The sequence below is a fragment of the Castor canadensis genome, chromosome 9, assembly GCF_047511655.1.
Source record: "Castor canadensis chromosome 9, mCasCan1.hap1v2, whole genome shotgun sequence".
In the NCBI taxonomy this organism is placed as follows: domain Eukaryota; kingdom Metazoa; phylum Chordata; class Mammalia; order Rodentia; family Castoridae; genus Castor; species Castor canadensis.
The window spans coordinates 48555217-48572707 of record NC_133394.1 but is presented as its reverse complement, the minus strand read 5'-3'; the positions used below and the strand labels follow the sequence as shown (position 1 = coordinate 48572707).

Here is a 17491-nt window from a genome sequence, read left to right as displayed (position 1 = left end):
AATTACATTCTTGCTTGTTTAAGATGGCTATACAGGGAGTTTTCTTGTGGCACTTTCATGTATATATGTATTACAGCCAGATTTGTTTGATTTCCTCTATATTTCTTCTTTTTACTTTATTCCCTTTGTTATGGTAGTTTTAATCAGTTTTAAATACTATATTAATTCTTGTATAGACAGCATATCAACCATGTTCACCTTCTTAACTCCTTTCTTTTACCCTACACCTTTCCTATGTGACCTGTCATTAGCTTGTCTTATTTTTTCATAGTATTGCTATATTTGTATTAGGCCTATATTCCACATATGAGAGAAAACATGCAGCTTTTGGCTTTCTGCACCTCGCTAACTTCACTTAAGATAATGTTCTCCATTTACCTACAAACAACAACATTTCACTTTTCTTTGTGGCTAAATACAATTCCATTGTATGTAAATATCACATTTTCTTAATCCATTCATCAATAGTGAGACATCTTGGCTGACTCGATGGCTTGGCTATTGTGAATAGTGCTGCAATAAACATGGATGTGCAGGTGCCTTTGTTGTAACCTCACTTACATTTTCTCAGGTATATTCCTAAAAATGGAATTGCTAGATGGTATGGCAGTTCTATTTTTAGTTTTTTGAGGAGCCTCCATTCTGTTTTCCATAGGGGTTGTACTAATTTACATTCCCACCAATGGTGTATGAGAGTTACTTTTCCCCCACATCCTTGACATCTATTATTTGTGCTCTTGATGCTAGCCATTCTAACAGGAGTGAGGTGAAATCTTAACAGGGTTTTGATTTGCATTTTCTTTATGGGCAGGGATGTTGAGCATTTTTTCTTTTTCTTTTTTAGGCCATTTGTACTTCTTCCTTTGAAAAAGCTCTGTCCAGTTCTTTTGCCCATTTCTTCATTGGGCAATTTTGGCGAGTTTAGTTTTCTGAGCTCCCTGTATATTCTCGTTATCAAACCCTTGTGAGATGTATACCTGGCAAAGACCTTTACCTTTCTGTGGGCAGCCTCTTAAATTTAGAGACCGTGTTTTTGTTGTTGGGCAGAAGCTTTTCAATTTCATGCAGTACCATTTGTCAATCCTTTCTCTTAGTTGTTGAGCCATTTGAGTTCTATTTAGGAAGTCATTGCCTATGCCTATCAATTGCAGTGTATTTCCTGATCTTTCCTGAACTAGCTTTAAAGTTTCAGGTCTTATACTGAGGCCCTTAATCCACTTTCCTTGGTGGGATGAGCCATCTGGTGCAGGTGGGTTCTTTGAAGTGGTCCCACAAGGAGCTTATTTTTCAGCAGTTACCAGTCCCTTCTGCCCACAGGATAAGCTGAAATTGAGCTTTTGGATCAGTCATTTTCAGCTCACTATCAGTGTGAGCTATAGGTGGTTAAATATGTTTTTGATTTCTCCAGACAGCAGCTATGTAAGCTCAGTGTTCCACCCCACCACTCTAAGACAGAGGTGAATTGTTCCCTCCATTTATGGCCACCAGTTTTGTTCAGTGGGGTGTAATCAGGCCATCAGCTACACTAAACTATGTGGTTTACCAAGGGCAGGAGATATATCCAGCTCACCTGGTGGGGCTGCAGATTCACTCTGGTGGTATTGGATCAGTAATGGCAGAGTTCAGGTAACAGGAGTCCAAGGTTCTGTGTCTGCATAATATGGTGGCTTGGGACATCACAAATTTTTGTTCAATTTGTTCTGCGGTTGTTTGCATTGAGTCTTTGCTTTTTCTAATCAGGAGAAAGGAAGAAAGAAGTAAAAAAAAAACTGGAAAAAAGGCTTTATGGCTGTCAAACCCACATCTGTGCCAGTCCCAGCCTGCCCGGGGACTTCTCCGACTGTAATGTGCCAATATAAACATTCTTATTCTTTTTCTGGCTACCAAAAGGCATTTATTAGGTGTTTTTTTGCTGCACATGTGCCAGAAAAGATGCTTCATTAGGCAGTTTGTGAGGATAACATATTTCTTCTTTTAAATTTTATTGTATCCTTTCATATTTACTTGCATGTGTATATATTATTTGGGCCAACAGCCCAACCCCCTGCCTCCTGGCAGAAGCTGTTCCACCCACTTGTTCTCTGATTATGTTGGAAAAAAAAATACTAGGTAAAATGAGAAGCATAATGTTTTTGCTAGTTTCAGGTGAAGATAGCTATACAGGAAGATTCCTTTTGTTGTGTCCATTCATATGTATATTACAACCCAAATCACTTCATCTCTAACAGACCTCTTCACTACTTTCTAATCCCCTTCCCATAGTGGCCTCTGCCAGTTTAAGATTATATTCACTTTTACACAGTGAGCATATCAACCACATTCAAGTTTTTTGATTCCTTCCCTTTCACTATCCCTCCCATGCTCAATCTCCCCTTAGTATGTAAGCCATATTCAATAATATTACTACATTTGTTTTTGGCCTATAATCCACATATGAGGGAGAACATGCAATTTTTGGCCTTAATACTGATTAAGATGATGTCCTCCAGTTCCATCCATTTTCCTGTAAATGACAAAATATAATTCTTCTTTGTGGCTGAGTAAAATTCCATTCTTCTGTAGTGGGGCATCTTGGATGTTTCCATGTCTTGGCTATTGTAAATAGTGCTGCAATAAACAAGGTTGTGCAGGTGCCTTTGTAGTAAACTGAGTCACATAACTTTGGGTACATCTCTAGAAGTGGTGTTGCTGGATCATATGGCAGATTTATTTTTAGATTTTTAAGAAGCTTCCATGTTGTTTCCATATTGGTTGTACTAGATTACATTCCCACCAGCAGTGTATCAGGGTTCTTTTCCCAAAACCTCACGAACAATTTTTTGTTGGTGTTCTTGTTGGTAGCAATTCTAACAGGAGTAAGAAGGAATGTTAATGTGGCTTTGATTTGCATTTCCTTTAAGGCCAGGGATGGTAAGCATTTTTAAAATGTGTTTTATGACCATTTGGTCTTCTTCCTTTGAAAAAGTTCTGTTTAGGTTAATTGCCCATTTCTTTACTAGTTCATTGATTTTGGGGGGGATTTAGTTTTTTGAGTTCCCTGTATATTCTGATTAGCAGTCAGTCCCTTGTCTGATATATTGCTAGTAAAGTTTTTCTCCCATTATGTTGGTGACCTCTTCAAGTTAAAGACCATTTCCTTTGTTATGCAGAAGCTTTTTAATTTCATGCAGACTCATTTGTCCATTATTTCTCTTAATTATATCTATTTTTTCTAGCATATTCCCTGTTCTTTTCTGTACTAATTGTAAGGTTTTGGGTCTAATATTAAGGTCCTTAATTCACATTGAGATGATAGTAGTACAGAGAGACAGGCACTGTTTGGCAGGCAGATAACCACTTTTCCCGGCAACATTTGTTGAAGAGGCTGTCTTTTCCCCATCATATGTGTTTGGGAACTTTGTCAAATATTAGGTTTGCATAGCTGCTTGGATTCATATCCAGGTCCTCTATTCTGTTCCACTGGTCTTCATGTCTGTTTTTGTGCCAGTACCATGCTGTTTTTTTTGTTTTTTCTTTTCAAGATTATTTATTTATTTATTTGATTATACATGTATTAATATGTATATACATTGTTTGGGTCACCTCTCCCTCATTCCCACACCTCAGCCCCCTTCTTTCCTGGCACAATCTGTTCTGCCCCCAACTCCAATTTCGTTGAGAGAAAGCATAAGGGATAAAAAGAAAGATAGCATTTTTAATAGCTTGAAATAAAAATACCTATCCAGAGAGATTCCTAGCATTGCTTCCATTTACATCTGTATTGCAACCCAAATTGATTCATCTCTTCCAGACCTCTTCACTAGTTCCCAGTCTCTTTCCTATAGTGGCTTTTGCCAGATTAAGATTAGTATATTTGCTCCTGTACAGTGGGTACATCAACCACTTCCAAGTTTTAGCTTTCCTTCCTTTTCCCTATTCCTCCACTATACATACTCCCCATGCCCAATAATATTACTGCATTTGTTTTTGGCCTATAATCTACATATGAATAGAACATATGACTTTTGACCTTCTGAGCCTCAGTAACTTCACTTAAAATGATGTTCTCCAGTTCCATTCATTTACCTGTGAATGACAAAATTTCATTCTTCTTTGTGGCTGAGTAAAATTCCATTCCATATAAATATCACATTTTCTTAATCCATTCATTGTTAGTGGGGCATCTTGGCTGTTTCCACAGCGTGGATATTATGAATAACGCTGCAATAAACATGGGTATGTAGGTGCCTTTGGAATAACCTGAGCTACATTTCTTTGGGTATATCCCTAGAAGTGGTATTGCTGGTTCAAATGGCAGATCTATGTTTAGTTTTTTAAGAAGCCTCCGTATTGTTTTCAAAATGGTTGTACTACCTTACATTCCCACCACCACTGTATGAGAGCTCCTTTTTCCACATCCTTGCCAACATTTATTGTTGTTGATGTTTTTGATGATAGTGAGATGAAATAATAGTGTAGTTTGGATTTGCATTTCCTTTATAGCTAGGGATGGTAAGCATTTTTTCATGTGTGTTTTGGCCATTTAGACTTCTTCCTTTGAAAAAGTTGTGTTTAGTTTGGTTGCCTACTTCTTTATCGGTTCATTGATTTGGGAGAGTTTAGTTTTTTGAGCTTACTGTATGTTCTGGTTATCAATCCTTTTACCGATGTACAGCCAGCAAATATTTTCTCCCACTCTGTGGATGGTCTCTTCAGTTTAGAGACCATTTCTTTTGCTGTACAAAAGCTTTTTAATTTCATGTAGTCCCATTTGTTCACCCTTTCTCTTAATTGCTGGGCTGCTGGAGTTCTACTGAGGAAGTCTTTGCCTATTTGTATTTCTTCTATTTCTTCTTCTTTACTCATTGATTTGACTAGGAATTCCAGGACTGGGCTGAAAAAGAGTGGGGAGACTAGGCACCCTTGTCTCCTTCATGACTTTACTGGAAACGGTTTTAGTTTTTCCATATTAAGTGTGAAGTTGACCATAGGTTTGTCATAGTGTTGAGGTACCTTTCTTTTATTACTGTTTCCTTAGTGATTTCATCATGAAGTGGTGTTGAATCTTATCATAAGCTTTTTCTGCATCTATTGAGATGATCAAGTGGTTTCTGTCATTGCTTTTGATGTGCTATCTCATATTTCATGATTTGCATATGTTGAACCCTTCCTACATCCCTGGGATGAAGCCAAATAAGTCTGGGTGAATGATTTTTCTGATATGTTGTTGCATTCATTTTGCCATTATTTTATTGAGGATTTTTGCATCCATGTTCATTAAGGAGGTTGGCCTGTAGCTCTCCATTTTAGATGTATCCTTGTCCAATTTTGGATGAGTGTAATACTGGCTTCATAGAATGATTTGGGCATTTGATCCTTCCCTTTAAGGAGTGTTAGTATTAGTTCTTTAAAGGTTTGGTATTATTCAGCAGAAAATCCATCAGGTCCTGAACTTTGCTTTTTTGGGAGACTCTTGCTGCTTCTATTTTATTATATGTTATAGATCTGTTTAGGTGGCTAATACCCTCTTGGTTCAGTTTTGGATGGTCATAAGTATCTAGAAATTTGTCCATTTCTTCAAGATTTCCCAGTTTATTTTATTCCAATATAGGTTCTTAAAGTAGTCCCTGTTGATTCCCTCTATTTCCTTATTGTTTGTTGTTTCTTCCCCTTTTTCATTCCTGATTTTACTAATTTATGTCTTTTCCCACCTTATTTTAGTCAGACTTGCCAGGGCTTGTCAATCTTGTTTATTTTTTCAAAGAACAAGTTTTTTGTGCCGTTGATTCTTTGTATGATTTTTTTTGGTTTCTATTTCACTAATTTTGACCCTAATTTTCATTATTTCTCTCCTTCTGCTTATTTTGAGTTTTGCTTGCTCTTGTTTTGTATGAGTTTGAGATGCAGCATTAGGTCATTTATTTGAGATCTTTCTGTCCTTTTAGTATATGCACTCATGGCTATAAACTTCCCTCTTAGGACTGCCTTTGCTGTGTCCCACAGGTTTTGATGCGTTGTTTTCATTTTCATAAAATTCCAGGAGCTTTTTTATTTCCTCTCTTATTTGTTTTCATCCTCCAATTGTTTTAGCTTTTCTGCTGTTGCTTTTGTTGTTGAGTTCTAGTTTTATTGCATTGTGATCAGATAGGATTCAGGGGGCTATTTTAATTATCTGATATTTTTTAGCTTCACTTTGTGTGCTAAGATATGGTCTATTTTGGTTTAAGTTCCATGGACTGCTAAAAAGAATATACACCTTGTTTTTGCCTATGACATATTCTGTAGAGAACAGTTAGGTCAATTTGATCTACAGTGTCATTTGTGTCTAGAATTTCTTTGTTGAATTTTTTTTTTTTTTTTTTTTGGTTTGGATAACCTATCTATTGGTGATAGATGAGTATTAAAGTCTCCCACTACCACTGTTTTGGAATCTATATGTGCTTTTAAGTCCTTTAGTGTATCTTTGATTAAATTGGGTACATTTACATTCCATGCTTATAAGTTGGTAATTGTTATTTCTTTTTGATGTATTGCCTCTTTTATTAGTACAAAGTGACCTTCTTGTCTCATTTGAACAATGTAAGTTTGAAGTTTACATTGCCTGATAGAAATATTGCTACTCTTGCCTGTTTTCAGGGGCCATTAGCTTGGTAAATCTTCCAGCTTTTCACCCAGTATTTATTTCTGTCAATAAGGTGTGTCTCTTGTAAACAATAGATTATCAGATCTTCCTGTTTAATTCAGTTTACAAACACTTTCTTTTGATAGGGGAATTGAGTCCACTGACATTCAGTTTCAGTATTGATAAGTATGTGGTCATTCCTGCCAATTAGTTGTATTTGTTTTTTAAGAATTTGAGAATTCTTGAAATTTAAGAATTTGTTACTGTCTGAGTGCTTGTCTTTTCTTCTGTGGTTTAAAACGTCCCATTCTCTCGTGGTTTTGTTTGCTTTCATCTTCTGTGTGCAGAATTCCTCGTAGAATCATCTGTAGTGGTGGCTTGGTGCTTATATATTGCTTTAGTTTCTGTTTACTGTGGATGATTTTTATTGCTCCAACAGTTTTAAATGATAGTTTTGCTGGGTAGAAGTTATTTTCTAGGGTTGAAGTTATTTTCATTTAGTGCCCGGAATACCTCACTCCATGCCCTTCTTGCTGTTAAGGTTTCTATTGAGAAATCTGCTGTTATTTTGATAGGTTTACCTTTATATGTTATTTGTTTTTTCTCTCCTTCAACCTTCAATATTCTTTCTCTGTTCTCTGTGCTAGTTGTTTTAATGATAATATGCTGCAGAGAGGTTCTATTTTGGTCAAGTCTATTTGGTATCCTGTAGGCTTCCTGTATCTGAATGAGGAAATCTTTCAAAAGACTTGGGAAATTTTGTTATTATTTTATTGAATGTATTATGTATCCTTTTGGCTTCAACCTCTTTTTCTTCTTCAATACCCATGATTCTCAGGTTTTGTCTTTTGATGGAGTTGCTGAGTTCTTGCATATTCCTTTCACAGCTCTTGTTTGTTTGACTAAGAGTTCTTCTGTTTTTCCTTTAATTTCTATTTTATCTTTGAGCTCTGAGATTATGTTTTCCACTTGTTCTAGTCTGATAGAGGGGCCTTCTAGTGTGTTTTTTATTTGTTTAAAGTAACTTTTTATTTCCAGGATTTCTGATTCATTCTTTTTTCTGAAGTTTTCAACATCTTTGTTCAACTCCTCTTTCAGATCTTGTGCTGTCTTCTTTATTTCATGTATCTTTTTTTTTTTTATAGCTTCCTTTGTTTCACTTTGGTGTTTGTTGAAGTCCTATCTGAGTTCATTTACTTGTTTTTGTGTCTTCTCAAGTTCTTCATTTGTGGTGTCTTGAAATTTCTTGAATGCATCTTGCACTTTCTTGTTAAACATGTCTAGTGTCTTCTCCATGGGTTTCTCAGTGACCTCCTCCATGATTTCCTCTTTGAGGGATTTGTTTGGACATCACTGAGACCATTAATGACATTTATCATTGTTTTTGTTGGGGTCAGGAGCTGGGTATCATTTCTTCATTTCCCACTAAATCCTCCATAGAATGTCTTTTTTTTTTAGGAGTGTTGTTTCCTTCCCTTCTTCTTCTCCTCATTATGGTGCTGTGCAACTATGTTCTTGATCATTTTATTTGCCTGTTTTCTTTCTTCTGATATAATTTTTGTGTTGTGACTGACTTAGTTATTAGCAAGGTTGATGTACTCTTTCTGTCCCTGGTCTGGATGTATAAATTAGCAATATCAATTAGACAGGTTTAATGCCAGACCAATTGTTTGCCTATTATATATAAAACACCTTGCTGATAATATCTAGAAACAGTGGAAGTTGGTGGTATAATGGTTGTTTGGTTACAGATAGAAACTTGGATAGTTGTAAAGGTGTCACTAAAAGGTGGGGCAGAAAGGGGAGTGGAAAAGAGGTATTGAGGCAGCTAGACTTTGTGGGCTTTGTGTGTGTTTGGTTGTATTTCCACTGTTGTAGAGGAAGGTGATTGTGTCAGGGATTGCAGGGGGCTGAAGATGTGTATGGTTGGTACATTAGGCTGATCAGTGGGTGGTAAGTGTGTTGGATTGCTGAAAGATAGGTTGGAGAGCAAAGATGTGGAGAGAGAGTGGATGAGAAGGGGCAGAAAGAGTAGTTGGGAGGGAGAACAATGGATTGTAGCACAAGAAAAGGAGGGAAAGTGAAGGAGGTAACAATAGGAATAAGAAAAAAAATTCATAAAGAAAAAAACAGATAGAACAACAACAAAAATTCAGTCTGCTTGATAAAAGTTCTGGACTTATTTCTTTGGCACCTTATCCTGGTTTTGGCTTTTGGTGTTCTGGGCTTTGTGGTGAAGGGTGCTGCTCCTCTTATCAAACAGCTTGGGATAGAGATGGCTGGAGGGTTTTTTCCTTATTTTTCCTCTTAACTTGGTCTTATGAGCCATCCATTGCAAGCAGGAGCATGAAGTGGTCTCATCGGGTGATGGACTTGTGAGCAGTATTTTGTTCTTTCTGTCCACAGAGCAGGTTTCAACTGGGACCTGAGGTAACTCACTGCCAGTTCATGCAGTGTGGTCAGATCTGTTGTTGATTTCACCAGGCAGCAGCTGCATTACCTTCAGCTGCAACTCTGTCTGGTCAACTCCTCCCCCAGAAAAGTGGGGCAGTTCAGTTTTGAATACCACCCTCAGTCCCCCAAGACTTGCTCAGCAACCCACCAAGGCCAGGCTTTGGGAGGTTGGCTTGTTGCCCCACTTCTACTCTCAGTCTTTGTTACTTTTCTTGCCTTTGCTCACTGAGAGTTTAGCTCCTTGCCCCATCCCCATTTTCCAGGCCAGTTTCAGCATTCTATCCCACCCCCACTGTTGCTGCTAGATTAGAATTCACTGCTATTTGTGCCTTATACTTTTTGGGAAGGATTCAATCTGCCCAGGGGCTGTTCTGGATTATGTTCCCATATGATAGATAGGGGAGTTGCAATGTGATGCCTGTTGCTCACCTGTTGAGTCTATGTGTTTGAACAGACAACTTTGAAACTGGCTGGCAAGGAGAAATGGTGTGCCACTTTTCTTGAGGCACACATTTCCTGGGACTGGATACAGTGCAGCCTGGCATAAGGAGGCTTTCCACAGGTTAGGGATCCAGGATGTTGCAGAATTCAATTCTGGCTATTGCTGTATCTCCTGCTTACTGAAAGAAAAACAAAAAAGGAGGGAATAGCCAGGTGGTCTTTTTGTCCCAGGGCAGACATGCCTTGTTATCTGTGGTGTACCGGGATTTTTCTGGTTATTAGGTGTAATTAAAGGCTGTTTTCAGGGTTAGTTCTTGAATTTTATGTGTACCTAATGTGTTGGCATTTATTATTCTGCCTAGAAGCACTCAGAATTACCCAGGTGTAACTCCCACATCTCTAGGTGATTTCTGTAGTCATGGAGCTCAGGAATTCTGATTCCCTACACAAACCGCCATCTTGGATCTCTCCCCAGAATAAGCACTCTTGAGTAACTTGTCCTTCATGGTCTTCACGTTTTGCTACTACTGTAATTTATACATTTAATGTTATAGGTGAATAGTAATAATCTATATTTCCTTATATAGATTGAACTTGAGGAATGCACAAGAAATTTAAACAGTTATAAATCACATTGATTATAAAATATGTATATTCCTTTGTGAAGACATAATTACACAATTAGTTCTATACTTATATATCAAATTTCCTCATCATTAATTCTTTTCAACAAATTTAAAACTTACTTGAAGAAAATATGAGGTTACTTGAAAGTTAGGTCTTACTGCTATGACTGGTGGAGTCCCACAATTCCTTCCAAAGTAGACAAATTTAGAATGTAATTTGTTTCATATATATAGTCTTCATTATCACAACAGTGTGGAAAGCCTGCTTTATGAAACAGAAAGTCATATGTGAAAATAATGTGCCTGCAATTAAAAGTTCAATATTGTATCTTAAATGTCCAGCCAACATATTTCTGGACATTCATGTGCTGTATTTGATGACTTATTGATTGAATAAATATGAGATAATAAGTGGACATACATATGTATGTATATTTAGATATTAATTTTTATAAAATATAAACATAACTTGCTTATTTTTCTAATCATTATGTCCAATTAGATATATGCTAAGTAAACTGACAATTTTGTTCTAATTATTTATGAGGCTTTCACAACTTCTGGCCATTGTAATTTTTATATTCACATCATGTTGTAAAGATTGAAGTAAAATGACCACTGTGACCTAGCTGGCATTGTTAAAATAAAGGCATTGGTTCATTTCAGATATAGCCTTAATCTACTATTAGTCCATGAATTAGCTTGATAGCATTTTACATCATTCTAAAATGAAAGGACTTTTCTCTGCCTCTTTAATTATGCTGCCTTTCAGATACCTTGTTAAACAGGCCCATTTTTTCTGAAAGTCTTTAGAACCACCTGAACTCACAACAATAAAGAGTACAGGTGAATGACAATTTATTATTAAATTTAATTATTCTGAGGAGCAGTGTATTTTTTAACGTAGCAAGAACATTATTTCCTAATTTTGAAAGTGAATTTTGAAGTATATAATGCTTCTTTTTAAATGATAGAAATATTATTAAGAATACTTCTGATAATAAAATAAAATAATTGCTTAATGAAATGACAGTCTAACACATACAGTCACATTTCATTGTTATCAATTTTAAACCTTGATTTTTTTTTTTTTTTTTGCTAATTTACTAAGGTCTGTTTTACTACAAACTATAAAAACTACTAATATAATTCTATCCTTTCTAGGTGGTTTGGCAACTACTCTCATTCAGCACCAGTACTCATGTTACTCATGTCATAGAATGAGAAGGAATTGAGAGGTGCTGGCTGGAATACAGGGAAGTGCAAAAGAGAGAGAATCTCTCACCACTGAGTGTGGAGTTGGCCACATTCTAATAAGCACATTCTTAGTACCTGGCAAAAGAGTTCAATCCCTGTCACTTCAGTAATTAAAGACAATTGGACTATCTTATTTTAAACACTAACTACCACCTCCTCCTCCCTCCCACAAACACATTTTTGCTTGTTTATAACAGCTATATAGGGAGTTTCTGGTGACACTTCCATGTGTATGTGTATTATAGCCCCAATTGGTTCACCTTCTTTATTTTTCTTCATTCTACCTTATTTCCTTTTTTATGGTGGCTTCAACTGGCTTAAAAATTCTGTATTCACCTTTGCATGGAGAGTATATCAATCATATTCACCTTCTTAGTTTCTTTCCTTTACCTAACTCTTCTCCTGTGTGGTTTCTTAGCGTGATCTGTTTTTCATAATATTGCTACGTTTGTATTATGTCTATAGTCTATATATGAGAGAAAACATGTGACTTTTGGCCTTCTGAACCTGACTAAACTCCCTTAGGTTATATTAATTCTACTTAGAAAAGTGAAACAAGTATAAATTATTTTTTTTTTAAATTTGCAACCAATTTTGGTAAAAACTAGCATTTTGCATTCAAAAATGAAATTGCCATAAACAAATCAAAAGATAATACTTTATTAGGGCAAAACATTTATAAAATTTTTACTTTAAAAGGAAGTAGATGGTTGCTATGTAAAAATAAATCATAAGACTGTATTTGGGATTTAAAAAGGTTAGATAGAACTATTATCATTATTAAGAAGTAATGGAAGGACTGTTGGAGTGGTTCAAGTGATAGAGTACCTGCCTATCAAATGCAAGTCTCTGAATTCAACTCCAGTATCTCACCTCCCACCTCAAAAAAGTAATGCACAGTATGGAAAACAGTGTGAAAAACTTACAGGACATAATTAAAACATACAAGTTTAGTAATAAAAAATTATACAATCTAACATTACATGGAAGAAAAACTATTTTATTCCTTTAGCTCCTGGGCTTTTGCTTATCTTAAATACTGAAGATGTTTATTCTTCTAAAGCCTTGATGTCTACTGACACTACGCTGTTTCAAAATAAAATGTGAAGTGGAACCAGGTGGAGGATGGAACGTGGTTACCCTAATAGCCTCCTGCCTGCTTTTTCACCTTCTCCACCTTGTTCCCTTAAGCCTCCCTCTACATAAAGTCAACATATTCTTTTAAGATATTAACTCTCAGTGTGTTAAGACCTTACAGTGTGACCCCAGATAGCTCAGCAGAAGAGGGTGCATAACCCTATTGACTCTCTGCCCTGAGCCCTATATCTGGCCCCTAGCTGTCTTCACCCTGGCTTCCATGCTGTCACAAACCCAGGGGTCATGCCTTCAAATCTTTGCTCTAGATCTCCATCCTCTCCCTCTTTCAAAGATTTGAAAACATCTCATATTTTCAAGGTACATTTCATGCTATATATTTATATATTTATTTGATTTATTTTTATTTTATATTAATTTTTATATATTTTTATGCTATACATTTTTTTGTCTATTCCCTCCTGCTCTTGTGAAGATAAGTGATAGGATAAATCTCCCAAGCATATTGAACAGTGCCAATGATCAATAAATAAGTATTTATAGATAAGTCATTTTCACAAGCTGAAAAACTATTGATATTCATTCAACCGTAGTCATAAATATATAGACACATAGTTAATACATAATTATAACTCTCCTACAAATGCATATCTGCCACATTTCTTCACCAATATATATCTAAATTCCACATTCATCAAGCCAGATTACAAACCATCATTCTAAAGAAATTTTTGTTTTCATGGTTCACTTAAAATTTATATTTGGACATTTTCTCTATCCTCTGGATGATATTAACCTTTTACTCATAGGGATTATTAATCACTACTGTCAAATTAAGTGGCAAAATAAGTCATTAACATAATAGCCAGTTACATGCTATTAAAAGAAAAGGTATAGATAAATTAAGTTTAGCAGAGTTTATTTTTGCAAAGAAATAATAGGGCAGTGCTACCTGGAATCGGTGAAGGTTCAGATAGTTTTACCTAGAAACAGGGGTAGGCAAAATTTTTAGGAAGAAAAAAGAAGTGACACACTCAATAATAGACTGATTTCAGGTTGGAATTTTCCTTATTTGGACATGTCTGAGCAGTTTGTAGGTGGTGATTGGCTAACATCTCAACACCTGTGATTGGCTGAGACTCAGTTACTAGTTTCAAGAATATACTCTCTGTTAGGTGGCAGTTTGTTTGCATATTAAGTAGGGCTATAGTTTGCTATGTACAAAGATGGCTTTGGGCTTGATTTAATTTAATAATGCAATGATCAAAACTCTGAATTTGATATACATTAATTATCTTCCCTCCCTGTGCTTGTAGCTATCACAAGGGGAAGGTTATAATTGAAAGGGAAATTTAAGTTTCCTCTCTTTTTTCTCTGACACCTTCACTTTTCTTCTAAAAAAATTTTTCCTTTGTTGTTTTGATGGGTGAGGTACATTGTGGAATTCACACTGGTTCTTACAATGTATCAAATATATCATACATGAATTCACCTCCTCCACCTTTTTCCTTCATCCCTCCTCCCCTGATCCCTGGAATAGTTTCAACAGATAATCACTTTTTCACTTCCTTACATGTGTACATATTTTTTGTATGGTGTTCATCCTCCTAGCCCCTTTCTCCAAGAACTCCCCCCTTCCACTGGTGCCAGCCCTTCCACCTTGGCAGGACTTGTTCTTCCCTCTTGTTCTCCAATTTTGTAGAAGAAAAAAGAGAAAAGATAAAATAAAACATGACATTTTATCATGTTTGTGATAAAAGTAGCTACATAGGGAGTTTCCTTGTGATATTTCCATATATGTGCATTATAACCCTATTAATTGTGTATTTTCACTAGAGAGAAAAAAGCAGGAGAGGAAATATTTCTAACATCAAGGGTCACTAGTTCTTGGAATTGACCAATCTTTGAAAACTGATTTACTGTTTTTGTGTTTGCTACCTGTAAACAATTTAATGTTTACTTTCCTCTGTGATATGCAGATTTCAAATAGCATCAGAAATTGATATTCCCTAAGAGTTAAAGTTTATTTTTCATACAGGGTCTCACACTTTTGTCCAGAACTTGCCTTGGACCATGATCCTCTAGCCTCCTCCTCTAGTACAGCTAGATTTGCAGGTGTGCATCACACTCCTGGCTTGTTGGGTTTTTTTAGAAAGATGCTTGCCAATTTTTTGCTGTGATGGCATTGTATTACAGTCCTCCTATCTCTACCTCCTGTATAGCAAATATTTTGGCTGTGTGCCACCATGACTGGCCTTATTTGTCATTTTCATGATTTCTCAATACTTATTACCTTTGAGTATGGGGAGAATTATCTTTATATATTTTAACCCAAATAATTATACAAATATTGTATATGATCAATAATTATTAACACTTTTCATTTATTATTCTGGACAAAATATGTGAGTAAGAAAAATAGTTTCCAATTCTGTTCATAAAAAATATACAATCTTTGAAATGCTAAATATTGTTTAAATTTCTATATATGAAATGATTCTAAAGATCCATGTGATCATAATTTGTTCAACATAACTTATTAAAATAATTGTAATAAACAAAGTACTTGTAATATTCCATATGATATATGGATAGATAGATAGAAAAGTAAAATAAATCTCCTTAAAGTATCTGCACCTTCAAAGTGACCATATCAAATTTTGTTAGTTTTATTGTGAGTCCATAAATATGAATTCATAATATATGCCCATAGGATGTGCAGTAACTCATTAAAACTCAAATTATAAAATTGAGTTTACAATTTTATGATTCTTTCTTGTATACTGTTTTATTAGAGGAATGATTACATTAACTATTTAGAAGGAGTTAAATAAAATAATAATTTTAGAAATACAAAAATTAATGAAATATATAAATAAGTACATAAATAAGATGTTAAGATTATAAAACTGGACAAATATCCCGTTTAGTGGAGACAGGTAGGATTATCAAATTTTTTAAACAAATGATTTCAGGAACAAGAGTTTTCTGGCAAGTGAAAATGGCATAAACAGATGAGGGAAGTTTTCCTTTCTCCATGGTTACAACAGGTGGATATATGGTCAAATACACCTTTTCCTGTGTTGAAGTTTCGGTACATAACTACAATGTCTTTAGCAATCTTTACACTAAAAGATAGGATCTGTAGTCTTTCCACTTTGCTCTAGGTAGTCTTATAACTGCTTCAACTAGCAGATACAATAGTAATAATTTTATGTGATCTTTTACACTTGGCTATAAAAAGTCATTCTTTCTAGCTTGCTCTCTGGTTGTGCTTTCTGGACTCCATTTTGTGTTATGAAAATTGACCATCTGAAGACTCTATGCAGTGAAGTCACAGTCCAGCTAGTAGAGAATGGCTGATTGAATATAAACATTGAGTCATCACAGCTATCTCATGGTTGACCCAAGGAGGGAAATATCAAACCCCTTCTTCCTCCAGAAAAGTATCTTTGGTTTCTGAGAGTGATGACACTATTTGTGCATCACAAGGGCATGGAAATATTTATTCATAATACAAAGTTTTCTGGGGAGAACAGGGAAAGCAACTAAGTTGTCCCATTTGGCTTGAGGGAAGAAATGAGTGAGTGGCTTCACTTTTTAGTGTGTGGGATCAAAATGAAGCTTCCCACATGAGTTAAGGATTGTGGGAAATTTTCTCCAGTGCCAAATAAGAGAAGGAATGTATTTTCTTTTCCAATGTCTAGGTGTGAGATAAAAAGGTAAGCACGTGTAGAGTGTGAATATTGTCAGTTGTCAAACATCAAAAATGTAGTCAGTTGTTTATTAAACTAGCTAAGGTGACAAGTATGTGAGGGAAGAAGCCTACATTTTATTCCATGTCCCAACCAGTTGACTTACCTGTAGCAATTCAAGTTTCTTGCCTAGAGCTGCAGAAATCATGGAAGGGAGACAAATCATATCCTCTATTTACTCTTTGAAATCCTGACTAACAAAGTCTAAGAATCTTCAAAAATTGTGTGGCATTTTGTATCATTGAGTATTATAGTGGTTTGTTATGAAAAAATAAATACACATGGTTATGGGTCCTGACGCTACCTTTGGGTTAGCGTCTCTTCCAAGAATCTCAGAAAAAACTAAACTTAAGCTTTCTTCACTCTGTATCTAACTTAAGGTTTTGTATTTTCCTTAAATGTGTTCATACATACTTACCTCCTCTAAAGGAAGCCACTAGAGGAAGAATGGATTTCTATGCTGAGGAATAATATCACAGTACCCAATTATATTCTTGTCAACATAGGCATCTTAGTGCAATGTAGAGAAAATGGGAGCTTAAGTGAAACTGACTTTTCCACAAGCTTTAGCAAAACCAAGGAGAGCTGCTGACATCTGCCTAATTACTATTGAACAGTAAGTGTTCAAATTCTGGCTTTTTGATTTTCCATTTCACAGATTTCTTTTGAATGTATCACATTTATTTTCATAATTCATTGTGTCATATTGACTTTTAACATTACATATTGCTATATTTTAAATATAAAGTGCTGCTCCAAAAAGTTCACACATTGAAGGTTTGACTCCCAGCCGGTGGCACTATTGAGAAATCACTAGAATATTTACTTCATTAAAGGAATAATCCATCGATGAGCTGTTAGTGAATAAGCTATAAAATGTAGGGCAGTTAGAAGATGTAGGTTACTGGGAACTTACCTTGAAAAGTATATGTGAGTTGAGTCAGCCATGCATTGAATCACTTTGCTGTGCTCCTCACCACTGCTCCTCACCACTGTTTCACATCACCTTGCCTGGGATCAGAAGCAACATAACAAAGTAACCATGAGCCAAAATAAATCCTTCTACTCTTGAGATATTTTCTCAGGTATTGTGTCATGGTGATGAAATGTGATAAACACACAGACACACACACACATATAAATGAATGCAAAAAGAGATTTAAAAATTTTAAACTTCATAATTTTAATGAAAATGCAGTAATGAGCCACAAGATAATATAAATGCTTTCTCTTTATTACCATGGAAATTGATACAAATATTC

The 17491-nt window shown here is 35.5% G+C and overlaps 1 long non-coding RNA gene across 2 annotated transcripts in view; it reads right to left on the bottom strand.

Annotated features, from left to right (window-relative positions):
- Window positions 1-17236, bottom strand: part of LOC141410869 (uncharacterized) — a 32256-nt gene extending 15020 nt beyond the window's left edge. For both annotated transcript variants that reach the window (XR_012435657.1, XR_012435658.1), the window contains exons 1-3: window positions 17146-17236; window positions 9485-9675; window positions 1571-1732 (exon numbers count right to left, since the gene is read on the bottom strand). This is a non-coding gene — a long non-coding RNA (uncharacterized lncRNA). The remainder of the gene's footprint in view (window positions 1-1570; window positions 1733-9484; window positions 9676-17145) is intronic.
- Between the last annotated feature and the right edge of the window lie 255 nt (window positions 17237-17491).